The sequence below is a fragment of the Lactuca saligna genome, chromosome 1 (genome assembly GCF_052625555.1).
Source record: "Lactuca saligna cultivar CGN05327 chromosome 1, ASM5262555v1, whole genome shotgun sequence".
Lineage (NCBI taxonomy): Eukaryota > Viridiplantae > Streptophyta > Magnoliopsida > Asterales > Asteraceae > Lactuca > Lactuca saligna.
The window spans coordinates 25,593,524-25,614,051 of NC_136417.1; positions in this window are offsets into that span (position 1 = coordinate 25,593,524).

Sequence of the window (20,528 nt, forward strand, 5' to 3'; positions counted from 1 at the left end):
GAAGATCTCATTAATAGGAACTCAATGATAAAAAGACATACAAAAATGGAGTCCGTATGTAGAAGTTATGAATTTTACGCGGACATTTAACAGTATAATCTCCTCTTACTGTTAAATTTATGATTGGTCGAGAATTAACCAACGGAGTGTAAATGAAAGTTGTATATCTTGTTTTTACCTACATGTGGATATAAAGAACATCGAAAACGGATCTCGTATGCGAAAGTTACGGGGTTTAGAAGTCGGGAGGGTGTTGTGCGAAATTGGGTGACGTGACTGAATATGGGCCAAGGCTTTCTCCCGAAGGCAAGACACCAGATGGTGACACCCGGCCATGGAATCGACAAATAGGACCTCTTACTCGATGAGTAGAGCAGGATTCCAACCTATAAATAGAGGTGTCGGGTTCCCTCATTCTTAACACCTTCCCAACTTCACTTTTCCTCTCTACTTTCTCCCTCTAAGCCCCCAAACCCCCCTAAGCCTAAGTAATCCCCCTAGCACCTGAAGGAAGCCCCGAGGCCCATGAAGCCCCGAGAAAAGAGCCTTTTGACTCGGGAACATTGCTCCAGTGAAGCCCGGTTTTGCGAAAAACCCGCTGTAAGTGAGCTACGCCTACCCTATCGTTAGTGTATCTTATGTTTCAATATAGTAATGTTATTAGGACCTTATAGTAAGTATTTGGGCTATTATTATAAGTTATATAAGTGTCGTTATAATATCTTTTTAACCACTCACAGTACGGGGAATCTGGTTTAAAGGGTCGCATAGGGTTGTTGGATTTCAGAAGTGCTATATGCCAAAATGGTCTTGCCCTCTAGTGTTTTATGTTTAGCCCCTGTCTGTATATAGTGGTTGAGAAATATTGTTTCGTGCTTATATAGTAGTAATAATAGCAAGACTATTAATTAGTCTCGGTGAATATTAGACTAAACTCTAGTGGTAATGATACTAGGTTTTGTTAAAAGAAAATTGTGTTAAGAGTAACGAAGTGATGTCTGAGTGCCGAGTTACCACCTTTTCAAGCGAGTGCATGGTCTCTTTCATATTAAACATAGATATGAAGTATTTTATATAAACTACGTGATATGTGTGCATATTATTTTTATACTTGCTATCGATGTTGGATGAACGATTTCATACAAGTTTTATATGATTTAAACTGTATATGTATTTATATCTATATAATATGTTGGGTAAAACATGGGTAGATGAAATATGAGTTGGATGATGAGTTGAGATGTGATATAGACCATGAGGTAAGGATGAGAGGTGGACGATGTGAGAAGCCTTGTTCCCAAATGTTGGCCCCGTCATCTAGCAGAGTATGGATGACAATCACGAACTATTCTAGACAGTCCAGTGGAACACTAGCAGGCTCACAACCAGTAGGTGTTTTGAACGATGTGTTCACCGGTGTACTCTAAAAACCCATTGACATGTATTGCGAGTGGACTCTCGAAAACGATACTGTCAATAAACGAGATAACCCTAGCAGCTGTGCCTGAAGGATAATACCGTCAGCTGCGCCTCATAGAGAATGTCACAATTCGGGCAGTTGTGCCTAAGTGATAGAACTAGCGGCTGTGCTTGGCAAACTGTGATAATGACAACAATGGACTTCATACCTATTCCTTAGGATAATACTTCGGAATGAATGAATGAGAAATAACTGATTCTTAGGGTAGATCCTTAAGAGTAAAGAAGATAATGAGGATGGGTAATTGGGTTAACTGTTTGATGATTAAACATAATAATTATATTACTGTGGGTTGAAAACCCTATGTACTCACCAAATTTCCCAACCTGACCCACTCATTTTATTTATATCATAGTGTTGATATGAAGTCACCTTACATTGAGAGATTAAGAAGATATAAATCACTAGTGATAATGAATGTAAGTTATGTTTATGCTTATGTTTGTATATTGACGATGACATCCCAAATGTTTAAAATGAATAAAAATATGTTTCTTCGGAAATGCTTTCATAACGTATTTATCATGTTTTACTGTGAACAAATTCCGCAACATTTTTATTAAAAGAGGTACTCTGATTTTTATAAAGCATAAACAAAATCGGTCTTTTCTGGCCGTGAAAATGGGGATGTCACATATACCGAGGACATGTCGTCCACATAGGTCTTAACTTGTAAAAACGATTTTGACCTATAACGACGACAAGTTTTCGCTATAGCTCAAATGATAAAAACAGTTACACACATATACTGACGACAACGACAGGTCGTCTCTATAGGTTGATCTGTCCCGGCGACATGTAGTCGATATAGATTGGACCTATCCCGACAACATGTCATCGGTAAAAGTAAATAATATTTTTTTTTTCGAAAATCAGTTCCGACGGAGACTTTGCAGATGACTTGTTGTCGGTGTAGGGGCTATCTATCTCGACGACTATTTGCACTTCCACCGACGAGGGTGTGCTGACGACTTGTTGTTGGTATAGGCTATCCCGAAGACTTATCGACAACATAGGGGTTATAAAAGTCGTTGGTATAGGAGTCAATCCTTGTAGTGTCACACCCAATCATACAAATTCAAATTAACTTTTGTGTTTTAAAACGGTTAACTTACTCTCATGTAATCATACTCTTAAAATGTTGTCCACCATGAAACTTGAACCATCAACAACTTGGGATCGACATTTTTTCAACACACATGATACGATAAGCCAAATAATAATAATAATAATAATAATAATAATAATAATAATAATAATAAAATGTGGTTCATGAAAATTACTGAAATAACAATATATCTTGTCTTTTTTATCCATAAAAATAGTAAACTCAATTATATATTTATATGTTCCTACTTTTCAGCAGGGCCGGGCCAAGATGATTGGAGGCCCAGGGCAAAATAAAAAATGGGACCCTTTCGAAAATTTTACGTATTCGTATATTACACTATTTTATACATACATAACAATACATTTAAATTTGTACAACATAGAATGAGGAAAACTAAAAGTACAATGCTATTAGAAGTACAAAATTACTAAAGGCCCATCCCCTTTCTTTCTTCGTTAACTTGTTTAGTTCTGTTGTTTCTGTACATAAGTTGTTGACCTCCAACTGAAGTAGATTTATTATCGACAAAAAGTTGTTAGGTGAATTGCTTAAATCCAGAATGCTTGTTGTTGTTAATAATCTGGAAGTAGTTGAAAAAACAATACAACAAGAAAATTCTATACATATCAAAAACATAGAAATAGAAATAAAAAAGAGTACCATTCATAAATCAAAATAAAGAATATTAACATTACAAATCGAAATTAAGCAATGAAGTTCAATAACTGTCTCTAACTCAAAAATATTAACATTTGATTATGTCTCTAACTTGAACAGCCTTATAAAAATCGAATTTCAAAAAAGAATAAGAAATTTAAAGAGCAATAGAACATATAGAGATTTGCAGTCATATTATCATAAATCAATTTCACCTCTAACAATCGATTCTGAAAATTGAACCTTCAAATTTCTAGCAATTGAGAAAGAAATCCAATTGAGGCGGTGACTGGAACTCTCAATTCAAATCTCTAGGCCAGATTCATAAAATAAATCAAATAATCTAATTAACTTCCCATTGGTGCTATATCAGAAAAAGGAAATCGACAACAAGAAGGGAAACAATAGAGTTTCCCGTTTTCTGAAATCGTGAAAAGAACGAGACACAATCAATCTCTCAATTCTAAAATAACATTTGATTCACTGATGGTTGTTGTGGACGAATTCAGAAAATCAGAAAAGAATGAAAGAAATCGATTAACTTAAAATCTTGAATAAGAAATAGAAGAATGGTAGTTAACTCTTGCTTTTGGAGAAGACGTCATTTGGATTTTCCATGACAATGTTTGGATTTTCTATAAAAATTTGACTGTTGAAGAGTTACGACGCCTTGGAATTCGGACGTACGTCAAGTAAGTCTCGTTCTCTCCCACGCTCCGTCTTTTGGATTAGTTCCTAATCAGGGTATTGGGGTTTGAAGTAGTCAAATAGGTTAAAAAGTAATGGGCTGTTAATATATAACCAAAATAACAAGTTAAAAATTAGGGTCCTGTAGCATTTGGGGACCCGGGGCGGTCGCCCAGCTTGCCCATGCCCACGGGCCGGCCCTGCTTTTCAGTGAATTAAAAACTATCCAAAAAAGCAGAAGTGTTGTAAAAATAAACCAAAAAAAGTAACAAAAGTACAAAAATGACATGTGTGACTTATCTTTGGGATGGTTCGTCTCGTCCACATAATTTGCAGCATATTATGCCGAAGTTTTTCCTAGGTCAACAAAGATGACTAATGTGACAATATGGCAAAATGACTCATGTGGCTTATCCTCACTTCGGGAAAAATAATGTGCATAAGTCAATAGACCAAGGTAGGTGTTATGACGGCCGATATAGTTTGTAACGTGTTTATATAATTAGGATATGTTGATCCAATAGTTTTCAAACCAACTTATTATCCGTAATAAAAATCATTGGTATTGAGGTGGTTCAAAAAAGAGGGGAAAAAATAGTTGTAAGGCCCACTGAATACTTTATTGAATGTCAAAATCAAATACATAAGCTGACAAACTAAAAGGAAAGCAATGAAAATAATGAATGGTCTGTTAGGTGGCTATGCATGTATTAGATAGTACCTCTCAATCCTCTAATAAATATAGTCTTTTTCGTCATTTATTGGCTTGTATCCGCAGTAGCATTCAAGGAACGTTTTTTGATTTTCATCGGTTTCAACTTGTGATTATTTAAAAATAGCTTGGTCATAAAATAACGAACGGTCTCTCCAACACATAAATGGTGGGGAGTTTACATTCTGATCATCTTTAGTAAAATCAAGACCACTACGAAGATGTTAAAAAACAGTTCTACCGTAAATTTTACAAGTCTTGAATAAAAATCTACAACGCACTAAAAAGCCCTTGTTAACGATCTTTTACTCCGACAATATCTAGGGTTCCTCAAACAATGTGAAATCTCACACTGGGTAAATCCTTAACCCTCCCCTTCTTACTAAGACTACAAAATGTTCTTGTGAATTATGGCCAAGACCGATTGTATAAGCAGTGATTTCAAACACAAAGTTTAATCGTACTCTGACAACTTTACAACTTTACATAAGACAGAGTTGTTTTTTTTTTTAGTGATAGTGCAAAAGTTGACGGATAATATTTTTCTTATTGAAAAACAACTAGATTATGACCCACGTTTGATGCGGAGACATAAATTAAATACATATTATATTAATAGGTGGTTTTGTTTTAGGTTGAATTTTAGTAAAAAAAAAAAGTTAGTTAGATTTATTTTTAAAGTTTTTGAACCAAACTTATTAGATAAAAATATTTAATATTTATATTAGAGCAATTTGGTTTTTAATACAATAATTTTTAACATAAATGATCTATGTGATCTTTGTTTTATCACAACATAATGTGACTTCTTGATTAAAACATGTTGTGTAGTGACTTTATGAATTGATTTTGTTCGGTATACCAACCCCCATGAAGACTTATATGGCTCTTTTCATATTGGTTCTGTAAAACCAAAAACAACAATAAGTTGTTACATGTACCGACAACATTAAATTATGCAAAGAAATTTGATAAACATTACAAATAAAGTGAATTGTTATAACTATAAACATCAAATTCATACATTCTAATTTGGTCGATTTCAAAGAATTTTTTCCTTATAAAAATTAAAATATGATTTTTCAGGCTACACCTAATCACATATACATATCTTCAAATCAAATAAATTACTACAAAAAAAATGTTATGAACAAAAATATAATATTAGTTTCATAATTTGCTAAAGGTTAATACTAATAAATAATAATGAACTTTCACAAATCTTGCATTTTAATCACTACATCCAACTAACAAATGAAATTTGGTTTAGAGGAATGATTCAAGAAGTGCATCAATGACTTCTTGTAGTTGATTTTTAGGAAATGTTAAGACCTACTGAGATATGAGGGATTGGTCTGTGAGGCTACGGTTGGTATCTATAGGGCAATACAAATTCAAAATCGTTAGCACATATCTTTCCTACCTGCTTCAATTATTAAAATTAGATCAAACTTGTCAAAATCAAATTATTAAAAAAAAAATAGATATGTAACCTAACAATCAAACAACATATTTTTCATTGAAATAAATATCATAGATCTACAGTTTACACTTTATATATTATTCTTAAATTATATATTACCTTTTCATCTTTAACGATCACTAACACCTCTTTATGCCTTATTGTTGTGACATGTATCTATATCGAAAATAAGAGAAAGAACTGTAAAGAAGAATGTTGACGGAGTGATACTTCATTGAAAACGCAGCAAAAATCTTCATAAAGTCGTTAGGATTCTTCTTTAAACTGCTAGAAGGTCTATATAGTGACAACCGGTGTGACATCCACTAGAATGAACCACTTAAAATAATAGTTTTGATTAATGTAAGTGAAAAAATCTTTTAGAATGCTTACCAGTTGTGAGTGTTTCAACTTGGATATGAATATTAACATTCTTGTAGAAAAATAGAACTTCAAATGAACCCTACATAACTAAATCAACAAACATGACAACACAAAAAGAAGCCTAACTTGGCATATAACCAACTTTCCAACAAATTTCAAAAATTTAAAGTTTTGCTGAACAACTTCTTCAATTTATCATAATTTTATTTTATTACAACCTTATATGAGTAATCAACGATCAAAATCAAGTGAAAGAAGAATTTGTTCATTTAAATTCCGTAAAAAATTACAATATTATGAAATTGCATATAATTTACATGTTTGCTTATTCTCCTGGAGGTACCTGACCACTTGGATATGTACTATTATTTGATTAATTAGTGCATAAATTATATTATAGAATATGAAATTTAATGATTGTTCAAATTCATTTACACTTGATTTAACAATAGAAAATTTACAAATTTATAATCATAAAATTATGCTTAATTCAAATTTGTTATAAAAATAATAGAAAATTGGGTTTCTTGAAGAAACAAATCAAATACACAAAAATGAATAAAAAACAAAGAACATTTGAAGATCATGTTAGAAAGGAATGACCAATAAGATCTTTTTGGCACTTTTCAATATAGACATGGTTAATCTTTTCTCATCTTTAGGATGATAAGTATAAGTGAGTAGAGAAAACAAATTTATAATCATAAAAATATGCTTAATTCTAAAATTTTGTTATCAAAGTTAATGGAAAGTACTTTTGTCGAAATAATCAATTATTAAGTATGTAGCATATTACCACTAAGGGATTTTAAGTTTTGCATCATCCTCAAGCTTCAATAAAAACATCAACTAATGCTCATCACTTTCAAGTAAAAATATTTGCAATTTAACCTTAATTATAGTAAATCAAATCAATAGCGTTATAGAAAAATGTAAGGTTAAGAATAATTACATAAAGTTATTGAGTTAGATAGTTAGAAATTGAGCAATTGTAATTTAACATGTATGAGACCAATTATTATCTTCAAAATTGGAAGTATTTACTATATTAATAAGAATTAAATACAATGTTACTGTTTTGCCCTAGATGAATTTTGGTACCAGCGATGTACACTGAGAAAAAAATAGAATAATTAAGAAGATATATCATGTTGATTTGCAAACATATAGGATGGTCAGTGCATAAGTTATGACTTTAAATTTGGGGAGGATTTGAATTTTATTTTAGGGATAATAGAAATTGGTGAAGGTTTGCGCGAAAACATTGATGGACAACGTGTTTGACTAGGGGTGAGCATTTGGACCGGTGGATCGGACCGGATCGGACCGTTTTTTTGGACCCCCGGGTCGGTTCTCGGTTCTCAGATTTCTCTCCGGTCCGGTCCGGTTTTTTTCCCGGTTCGGTCCGGTTTTTACCGGGTTTAGAACCGGTTGGACACGATTAAGATTTTTGTTACGTTTTTTAAACACGCATAACTCATTCGTTTTATGTCGGATTGATATGCGGTTTTTTCCAACATTTAGTTTACAGTTTGTAGATGAATTTAGATTATAATTTTGTTTATTTTGGTATTATATTCATCGCGTTACAATCCTTCAAAGTAGACCTATCAAAGCTGAAAAAATTCAGCTTTTCAGCAAGATTTTGTAATCTGTGACGTTTTTTAAACACCCATAACTCATTCCTTTTGAGTCGGATTGACCAGAGATATTTTCCAACATTTAGTTTACAGTTTGTAGATGAGTTTAAACTATAATTTTGTTTATTTTTGTATCATATTCACTGAGTTACAATCCTTCAAAGTAGAGCTATCAAAGCTGAAAAAATTCAGCTTTTCAGCAAGATTTTGTAATCTGTAACGTTTTTTAAACACCCATAACTCATTCGTTTTAAGTCGAATTGACCTCCGGTTTTTTCCAACATTTAGTTTACAGTTTGTAGATGAATTTAAACTATAATTTTGTTTATTTTGGTATTTTATTCACTGAGTTACAATCCTTCAAAGTAGAGCTATCAAAGCTGAAATATTTCAGCTTTTTAGTATTATTTTATATTATAATTCCAAATCCGCGTTTAGCACATGTGGTAGAGTTGTAAGTGAGTATCAGACTAGTTTATCGACATTGATAGTTGAAGCTTTGTTATGCACCCAAGATTGGGTGATAAAGTCTACAAATTCGATAGTTGACAACGTTGATGACATCTTGAACGATGATGATATAGCTTTGGGTAAAAAAATTACAATCTTTATTCTTTTTTTATACAATTATTACTTTTTATTAAATACTAACAACATTTTCATTTGTGTTTATATAGAGAAAAGAATATGGATGATAATGATATGGGGAAGAGGCTAGTGGAAGATTAGATTATTAGCTTGTGAAGTTTGTTAGTTTGATTGATTTTAAAGTTTTTAACTATGATTTTTGTTGTTACGGTAATACTTTTATATGTTTGTCTTAAAATTGTTTAACTTTTGTTGGTGAACTTGATTTATATGTTAGTTGTTTTTATTTGGAAATTTAATTTTTACAAATTGCAAGTTATAATATTATACATCAATGTAGATTAGTTAGGCATGAAACGGAAACATATTAATTTTGCAAGTTATAATATTATACATCAATTTAGATTACATATACTCTATGCAATTAAAGTTGTACCGGTCGAAACGGTTCCAAAAACCGGAAAACCCGGATCCGGACACGACTCATCCGGTCCGGTCCATGATCCACAAAATTCTCCATAACCGGTCCGGTCCAAGAGCCGGTCCGGTCCAAATGCTCACCCCTATGTTTGACCAAAGATTAGTCAAGATGATGTAAGCAATTTGATCTAAGGGTGGAAAAGGTATAAGTGAAACACAATAAAAAATATTTACTGCTTTAGATGATGAAATAAAGTTTCTCTTTTAGACATATAATTCAATCTTCTATTTTGTAAATGTAAATGTCTTACACTTGGGTTGTGGTGACTTAGTAAGACATGTGAAAGATATGGTGGATAACATTTTGATCCATGTTCATATCCTCACACGACTCAGCCTCGGTGGCCATGGATTTTCGCCTGCAGTGACTCTAATGCATGAAACATAACCTCAAGTTCGTAGTGGGGATAAGCTTGTGCGCGAAAGTTGGTTCGGAAACCCTCGTTAGGTAAGTTCCCTTTCCAAAAAAAATATAAACGTCTTAGTCTTCTCCTCTCTCAAGCATCATTGTAATGAGATTTATTATTTAAATTTATAAAATTTTGGATATCATCAATATCTAAAAAATAATAATATTTCAATTGTAGATGTTTACTAATAAATTTATCAATAAATTCACAAGGAACTATAAATAATTGTTTTAGAATGGTTAGAAGATTTATAAAAGTTTATAATTTCATAAAAAGTTGTAGTTTGTAAATATTTATATTGAAGTTGTCACAACTAGGAATTCTAATGCTTTTGTAAACATTAACAATGACGAAATTTGTGACTAAAACTTGAAAACATGCATGATGTTTATTCAATGACAACAAAATTCCATCAACACTCTATGCAAACACTTCAAATGGTCAACAAAAGATTGGAACCATAAAAATCCCGATTTAAGTCCATTATGGACTGGGATTTCCTTATTGGGCCTAATAGACCAATAAACTTCCAATTTGACTATTTTGGGCTTAGGACCCTTAAATGGGCCCTAATTGGACCCACTTTCATAAAAATTAACATTTTGGTCCATAACGAATCCAAAATGAATTGGTTTACCTTAATGGGCCTTATTGGACCATAACAAACCCAGTAAGCCCTAATAGGCCATAAAAATCATTCTTTTATGCAAATTGGGCCATAAACCCTCTTAAGGGCCTAATGGGCTGAAAACCATCAAATTGGGCTTCACATTATGGAACTCAAGCACTTAAGGCCCAAATCCTTTCTCTTCCCTCCCCCTCTTGGCTCAAATAAAAAAAAGAATAAGAAGGGTTGAGTTTTATGTGCCACCTTATTATTATACACCAAATAAACATGCATGGTCCAACATACATCCACAGTTGTCACTTCAGTCCTCTCTCTCCTCTCCCCTCTCTTCTTATCTACGGTTGAAGGAAGGAACACAAACAAATTATACAAACTATTTCCATTACTCTCAAAGACTATCTCCCTTCCTCTTTCAAAGGAATCTCGAAAATTTAGCTTGGATTCAAGGATCTTTATCAAGTGTTGTCAATCTTTGGTAAGTGCTATCAAACACAAACATCTTCTTCCATTACAACATCTAGAACTCTTTATTACAAAGCTTTATTCCATGAACACCTTAGAAGCTTCTTAAGTTCGAAATCAACTCAAGGAGGCTTGCTAGGACCAAAAATCTTCTTCACATCTTCTTCAAAACTGAGACAACTAAGCAAAGTGAGTTCATACCCCCTTGTTTTTAGTTTTTACTTGTTTTTGGGGGGAGAATACAAGTATTATGTGATGATCTATGTGTGTTTGCATGTTATATGTGATTTCTTTAGTTTTTGGTTGTGATAATATGTAATATTTGTTATATTTTGTGATCTATAGCAAAAGGGTGAAAGAATCATAGACAAAAACATAATAAACAACATACATCATATATCTAAGAGTCCTTAAGTTTAAAAAGTGAAAAACAAAACCAAATGAACCTTACAAGTGTCATTTTTACAAAAATAACAAAGATTGGGTATAAATTGTAAATTGTCGGTTTTATGAGGGTTATAAGTTTTTTATTTGTATAAAATCTGATTTTCATGAAAATAACACTTTTCAAAGGGTCAAAAACATAAATTTTAGCTTAATGGGCTTAAATGTGGGCCTAATGTGTTTTGGGCCCAAGGTTGCGAAAAAAAAAATAAGATTTTGAGGAGCTGAATTGGAAAATTTAACAAACTATGGGTCTAAAATGTAAATAAACTTTCAGGGGTTAAATATGAGTTTATTACCAAATTTGGACTAAAAATGCAAAGTTTTTGATTTTGGGGTCAAAATTGTAAAACTTACGGAAATTAGGCTAAAAATGTAAACTTTTTACAAATAAAGGCTGGAAATGACAAATACAATAGTTTTGGGTTGAAATTATCATTTAAATAAAGTTTGGGTCAAAAATGTCAAGAAAAATGGTTTAAGGACCAAAGATGTCAATTTTAATAAAAATGGACTAAAAGCACCATTTTTATAGAAAAAGGGGCTGAAATGGTCAAACTAAATGTTTTTGGACCAAATAAACAATTATAAATTTTTGGGTTAAAAATATCAAGTTATAACGTATGGTTTATATATATATATATATATATATATATATATATATATATATATATATATATATATATATATATATATATATATATATATATATATATATATATAACTACAGCTTCGTTATAAATCAAACGTTATGATATTTTTTGTTTTAACATTGCAAATAAACATTTAACATGGTCAATGGCAATGACTTTTACATGCTATTGGGCCTTAGTGGCTCATTTGCATTGCTAGTAAGATCCAAATCAATCATATGCGTGATGGACTAACGTGTCCGTCGTATACTCGACGGCCTATAATAACACACATGATTAGTGGGTCTATGTTTCCCCTTCTCTTCGTCTGTTAGGCTTACATTTTATTCAAGTAAACATAAATCAGGTTGTTAAACAAGGTTATTCAATTTCAGTTGGATTTAGTGGCAAATAATGGGTGACACCAATAAGTGGCGGTCGTAGTCTGTAGTTATAACCAGAGTCTCCTGGAGGGAGAGCGGGAGTTTGTGTATAGATCTATGCGGGGGTGACTCCCCCATACCTGACCTGTTCGCTACAGTTAGACTCGGCCAATCTAGGGTGATAAAATCTTAATCAAAACCGACGTTTGGAAACAATGCCAAGACAGGCGAATTAGTCATTATTATGCATGGTTATAACGACTCACATAGAGATCCAATACCATCTATATAATCATGAGAAATCATATTCACTCGTGGTGATGATACAATAATACACAAACTATCATACTATTTGTATTGGAAAACATTGGGTTTTCCGGGGGAACAACATTACTCAATCCTACATTCAACAACTATAATACAAGAATCAATTTTGTATAACAATCATTTTTACTTGTTTTTGAAATCACATACACATGCACTTATGGAATCATCGTATCTTTTTGCAAACAGTTTTTATACAGAAAATATCAGATTTTTTGGGTTTTTACAAACAATACAAACAAATTTTATATCAAGCATGCTTATGAACTCACCAACATTATATATGTTGACGTTTTCAAAACAACTTGTATTTCCAGGTAACAAGTAAGCTGAAGAAAGTTATCAAGTGTGTTAGGATGTTTTGTTTTGTGACTCTCAAACAATTTATGCTATGGATATGTAATATTTAAACAATGTACTTGATGTTAACAATGATAGTTGTACTATGTAATGTTGGTGATGTATGTGTTTGTTCATGCATATTCATTGTGATGGTATTCAATTGATAGTCACTCGAGTCCTTGGACGTTTTCGTCGTCTTGTTCGGAGGTGTGACAGAAGTTATAATGAATAACATTGTAACAATGCAGAAAAATTCACATTCAAACGGAATAACAGAGTAAAAAATGATTAAAATTTTAAATTCATGAGTTTAAACCCAAAAGGAAAATAGATGAATAATTTAACATTTCATAAAACTCAAAATGTATTTAAATGATCAAAATTCTAACCCAAAAATCGAATACTATGAAACAAAGTAATCAAAAACCAAACCCACAAACCAAATAGTATGTAGACATAATATGAAATCAACCGTACTCGAATCACCCAACTACTAATATAAAATCATGAAAATCATATATTATTGTTCTTTCTTTGGAATTAAGAGTTTTGGCTTGCCTTCTCCAGAAGTACGATTTGTCATTGATGTTAATGATCGTTTGGTTGAGGACATTGTTTCTGGATTATCAACATCATAAACATCTTCCAAGTTGTGTTTTAATTCTTCATTTCTAGACACATTTTTAAAGGATGTCCATTTAGTTGGTGGACTTGTTGCAATACTTTTATCAGGATTCGAAGCGAGTATGATGTTATCACCAGTAAACGAAGCTACATTCTAAATATAGACAATAAATTCATATGCCAATCTAAAAATTAATAATATTTTAAAGTATATAAAGCATTAAATTTAGTTATATTATATTTAAAACCTTTAAATTTAATGTGTCTTGACATCCGAATTTCACCGATAAAATGTTAAACAATTCGGATTACAACACCTATATTTGTAGTACATAGAATATATTAGTTGATCAACTAAAATATAAAAAACTAATATAATAGGTGTAGTGTTTGTAGTATGTTTCGTAAAAGAATGTTATATGTTTGATGTTAATTTTCTTTTTCCAATTCAACTGTGATTTTATTATCAACATTGAACTTTGAGATTGCATAACCATCAACATTGTTCTTCAAATTATAATGAGGAATTTGAACTTTGAACGCCAACTTTTTATCAAAAAGTAATTTCAAAGCAAACGGATAAATCTTCATATTACCCTCCTAAAAAAATAACTGTTATAAAAATAAACAGACAAAAAGTAAAAATTAGTTTTATGTAAATGAAGCTAACATCGATAACCTCATTCAACTTTAGAAGCAACTCTTGTGTGTTTTTTTTCTAGAAGTTTCTTTGCATCAAAGATCAAATAACATAAGTAACATCACGCCGGTAGAGTCTTGTACTATAATGGTGATTTTGAACTAAAACCGTTGATATAAACAAATTGAATAATATAAAATTAGAAATTTTAATCGAAGATTATAATAATATGTATAAAAGAGTTATTGAAAACCTCGGAACAACAGATACGTGTTTGTTCATGTAAGTTGAAGTGTAACAATAAAAAACTTCTTTATCCTGCTTTTGGTCTATTCGACTAGCTTTGTCATCATGCATTAAAATGACTTTTATGGCTTTCTCTTGACAAAAAGAGGGGAACACATGAAAAAATCGATATAAAGGGTATAATTTTGTTTCTGTAACTAAATGAATGAAACTAATATGCTTAAAGTAGATTGATAAATTTTTTTCATGACCTCTCAACAAAAACACAATAATAACAAATAATAAGAACATAATAAATGCAAGAAATTGAAGAAGAATAAGGAGAACAAAGTAAAGTAAGAGCTTGGAAAAAAGAACTGGAGAAGAAGATTGCTCAAGAAGAACACTATAAATCATAGGACTGAATCTAAAATCGTAAGAATAACCACTTCAGTGTAATCGTGTATATATATATATATATATATATATATATATATATATATATATATATATATATATATATATATATATATATAGTGTTTTTGAATAAGGAAATCATTATCTTCTAAAAAATTAGGATCCTAAGATACCATCTTGGAGATTTTCAGCTATTCATATGGAAATAAAAATATCAACTATATTAATTCAAAACTTCAAATTAATTGACTTTCTTATTTAATTAGTTTTAAACTTCAAACAATTGTCTCAAATTGATTCATTTTATGTGGGATATACTGGGAGATAAATTATGAATTTTAATTTTGACTCTTAAATATTTTGTTGATTTAATGGGATTAGATTAGATTTTATAGGTTAATAACTTAGTTATTGATATGCTTGTTTAATGAGTTTTTAAAAAAATAAATAAATAAAATATAAACGGATTTGAATTTTGAAATCAAAACCTATAAATAAGAGAGTTAAATTATGAACAATATTAATTAGAGACACTTTTATCATGTATATAAATAAAATGATATGTTTCAATTGATAAAATAATTACTGAATTTAAAGATTCTATAATTATTATAGATTCTATAATTAAATGTAATTATATTTGAATTTTATTTGGTGAAAATAATGTCAGTAATTTGATCTAAATGTAAAAAACAAAGTATTAAAACACAATTAAATGCCCTATTGCTTCATTGATGAAATAAGAATTATCTTTTAATAATATTTAAAGATAGATTTGATAGATAGCCTTAGATACCATAACAAGGGTGTAAAGATTTTAATATGGAAGAAGAATTCTAGATGGGATGCATCGGTTTGATTTACTTGGTCATATTATTTTTATACACTCGTGATAGATGATGGTTGTATTAGATGTGACATAACCGTTAATTTATTTGTTTTTTTTTTTACTTAAATCAATTTTTATAAATTTTAATAGTAATAGAATACAGACGTAAAATTGTTTTTTACAAAGTTGTACTATCATTTTATTCATGAATAATTGTCTTTGGTTATTTTAAGCTCGATTTAATCATAGTCTTCGATTAAAAACTCTATATCAACTACGTTATTTTAAAGCCAACTCTAGAGCTTAAATCACAAACTCGAACGTTATGTATGACAGTTTTTAACAATTCAGTGACTTTATTTTTACAAAAAAAAAAAAAAGAAAAAAAAAAAAGAAAGACGTAAGGGGGTATTTGGATAGGAAAAAAAAGGATGTTTATTGCTTATTGTTTATTCTCACCATAATAAGCTAAGTTTAATTGTTTGAATAAAATCCTTAAAAATCAGCTTATTGTGTTAGGAATAAACTAAATAAACTAATTTTAATAAGCATCTCCCTCGTTACTTATTGATTATTACTTATTTCAATATCAAATAATTTAATAAACAATAAGCTAATAAGCTAATTCAAACAACCTAAGTGAAATAAATTAAAAACTATGTCTGTTTAATTAAATATCATGATATCCTAACATTTGACTTGGTCTTGGTCTTAGTCTTGGTCAATCAACTACCTAGCGATCTAAATGAGACCAATTAAAAAAGAACCAATATGCATTGCAGCTGTGAAAACAACCCTTCACCAACTCCTAGTAAATATTGTAAAGGAAATGGAAACTGGTACACGTTTTATATCGTCGGATCGGTTATTTGTTAGTGGTTCTTCTGTTCTTGGTTTTATGCTACACTGATTTGGTTTGATGGTACGTATTTAGTTATTTTGGACCAGAATTTTAAGAGGCTTAATCTTTTTCAAAACTTTTATCCTAATATATGTGATACTAATATATGTGATATTGTTTTTATTGGTTCTCCCCTCCAACTTTATTTCTAAGAGGGGATATAAAAATGAAAAGTTTTTAGTTTTTCAGCATATTGTATAATATGTAAAATTATTTTAAATGTTATAACTCATTCATTTGATGTCGAATTAACATGATATTTTTCCCAACATTAGTTTAATGTTTATACTTCATTTAAGATAGTAATTTCATATTTTTTGGTTACATATTAATTGAGTTACAGTCCTCCGAAAAAGGGTAATAATTAACTAACTTAAATCATTAGACAACATCTGCTTCATCAACTTGTACCATACACATTGCGTGTTGTACATGTCTAAAAACCGGAGAACTGACATCGGCACCGCTATACACCTAATCGGTACAGCCCACTGTCCATGAGTTCTTTCAAAGCGGTTCCAGTCAAAATGTTCACCCCTGGTATAAAAAACGCATTGATTTGATATCTTACATTTTACTATCAATTAAAGGGATAAATAAAATTATGAAATAACAAAAGTTATATTGAAGTCATAATTTGTAAAAAGTACTTGAATATTTTGTATTATTTTCAAATAAAACAAATATTCCACCAACCACTAATGATTTAGACAGGAAGAACGATGACATTCTTCAAGTCAATATGCATGATTTGGGCCGTAGCTAATATTTTCTAAATACAAAATTAGTAGTTATTTTACAAGTGTGAACATGACAAGTAAAATCTTAGAAAAATACGTTCAAATATGAAATAAGAAATATTTCCTAGAATACATGTTTGAGGGAACAAGCACTTTTATGTAAAGCAACCATTGAACTTAAAAGTTTTTTATTTAAAGCTAAACTTTCGTTGGGGTTTTATAGTTTCATAAAGAATGTGAACTATTATTTTTATTCTAATTGAAAAATGTTTTTAATTTTTGCAGATTAGTAGAAATACATCAAAGTAGAATTACAAAATAAACAAATGAACAAGAGTACATTGGTCTGTCTAGCTTGTATCCTTAAATAACATTTGAGAAATTTATAACACACCTAGAGAAATGGAATTAAAAAAATTAATAACGGAAAATTTGTGAAGACATATGACTAAATGAGGAGTTCCTTTTCGTGACCTTGTTAATTAAGTCATTCTTCTGCATCAAGTAAAAGGACCAATAATCATATATAGTTTACTATGCATCTAAAATATTTGTATAACTTTGGTACATCACATTCATATATTTACAATTCATGTGTGGTATTGATGATTTATTGCTATTGAAATATGTTAATAATGGAAATTCCCGAATCACCATTTCTATCAAGGAGTTCACGCCATTCTTAAAAGTAATACCAACTTACCTCTTATGGGCCATGATTACTGCTCTCAAAAACTTTCATATATATATATATATATATATATATATATATATATATATATATATATATATATATATATATATATATATATATATATATAATCCTTTACATTTACAAATTACGTAGAACTTCAACAGCTTGTTAACAAGTTGAATCAAGCAATTGAAACCTTACAATCAACTTGTTATATGTTTTGAGTTTTTTGTTGTACTCGAACTTCATAAATTTTGAGCTCAAACAACTCGATAAAAAGCCAAACTTCTATAAAAGGCAACCTTTGCATTTGTTTGCGACCCTGTTTTTTTGTTTTTATAGTACGGCTCAAGAAAAGTTGGATTTACCCTAGTACTTTTTTTGTTTAAGGATTTACATTCATTGTCCAAGTGTTTTCTTCAAAGTTACGGAAATTGTCTCAAAAGGTTTTTTTCACTCGGATTTGCATCTAGTCTTTGGTGTTAATATTGTTTCTATTTTGGCCGTTAAGGTCATGTAATATTAATATTTTATGTTTATATACATATAGTTACTAGGTTATAACCCGTGGGAACCACGGTTAGAAAATAAAATGAATTTTGATGGTCAAAATCCGTATAATACCGTAAAAATACATTTCTAATATTCATAATTGAACATAATTCATAATATTCGTAATTGAAAATAGATATAATACCGATGGCTAAGTAGTTGAGTGTAACAATTAAACAAATCATACATGTTAAAATGTTAATGTGAAATGACCAAAATACCCTTCAGGTGTAGTATGAGATATAATCCAAGTACTTTATGCTGGCACCTCATACTGCTAACTAACTTCCACTATGATCAAATTTTGTATAGACTAAACCATGGTATGGAGAAAATGTTGATTTAATAACTTTAACATCTAAGTCGTTAAGTTAAATCATTTTGATCATACTAAATTACTTCGACATCACACATTCATCTTAACTATGATAATTCATGCTTTCTATAACACGGCCACCATCAGCTCAAGTACAGACTTTACTTTATCATCATTTACTTGCAAAGATACAACTACAAAACTTAGCTAGCAATACAACAAAATTTTAAGTAAATCTACATAATGTTGGACCATAACATATGGCAAAACTTACACAAATCTACTTTCATATGCAACATCTTTTTGATAGACTTCCTTTTGCCAATCTCCACCATTTGCAATAGCCATCTGAGCTGTTGAATAATATAAAGACAATAACCAAACAAATAATCAGAAAACAAAAAAACATCATAAAATATTCCAACACAAACAATAAACAAGCTTCCTAATGAGATAACTGAAAATTATTGAAGATGTCCTTCAAGATGATGAAAAAATCTTAGATTTATCCTAGATTAAGGGTTAATTTGCTGCAAAAGTAGGCTACTGATGTATAAGAGAACCTACCTTGTTCAATATGCTTTCCAAGAGATACAACTTCATTCTCTTCTAACCAACGTCAGGATTTAGATAACATTTAATGGAGAAAAAAAGAGAACTGTTTGTTAAATTGATAACAGTTCTTTTCAACATTTATTCTCCAATTAGCTAATATAATTTATGGAATAAGATTGATGTCAAAATTTCCGTCCCTGTTTGTTCAAATATGTTAATGCAAATCGATTTATGCGTGAAGGCCTCAAAATGTAACTTAATCTTAGTTATATGAATTCATAGCATCACGCAAATTATTACCCTGTTTGTATCTAGCTGATGACCTCTTATACTCTGTATATATACTTTCTAACATAGCTTAGGGTCTGAATACATACACCCTCCATCCTTCCACTTTTAAAGTTTGAGCCTTTTTCTATTAATTCAAAAAGAAACACCCAAAAGTTACTATTCACCCATTCTAAATTGTTAGTAATTAATGACACATGAGTGTGAGTCTTAGCAAAATGGAGTTAGAGAAACGGGTTTCTAAACAATGTCACCATTTTTATCATCCATAGTTAGCATCCGTATGTTAAAGAGGCTATACTATGACAGCACCAAGGCCATGGGCCTCCTCATCTCGTGTGTTGAGGTAAAAAACCAACTAAAAATAGCTCAATGTCAACTCAAAATAAACCTAATTTAAGATGAGAGATTGACTGACATTATCGAAAACAATTTTATACAAAATGAACAAAACAGTTCATGTTTGAAAGTTTTTGGTGTAAGCTGAAATTGAAACCAAGCAGAATAGGTATGCCTTCATATTTGAAAAAACTGAAAGATGGGGTGTTTAGCAATCAAATGAGTCATTTTGCAAGGCAGGATATAAGTCCATTATCCATGGAATTCTAAACCAAAAAAAAAAAAAAACGTCCTTTGGGTTTTAACCGAGAATTTATACCTAAAATAAAGAGATTTCCTCACAATATTTCTCTGCTTGATCTTCTGGAAGATCAACAAGATTCTGTTCCAATGCACAACTGAAAGGAATAATTGTCTCACCCTATACACTTGAACCGTAGTAAAAAAAGAACTAAAAGTTAAATCACCAACAAACATGTTACCTATTGGCCAAAGAACAGAATCACATAAAATTTGAATTAGTAAACCAAAGAGAATCCAATGCATCTTTAAGCAAAGAATTCTATAAAAAAAAACAAATTA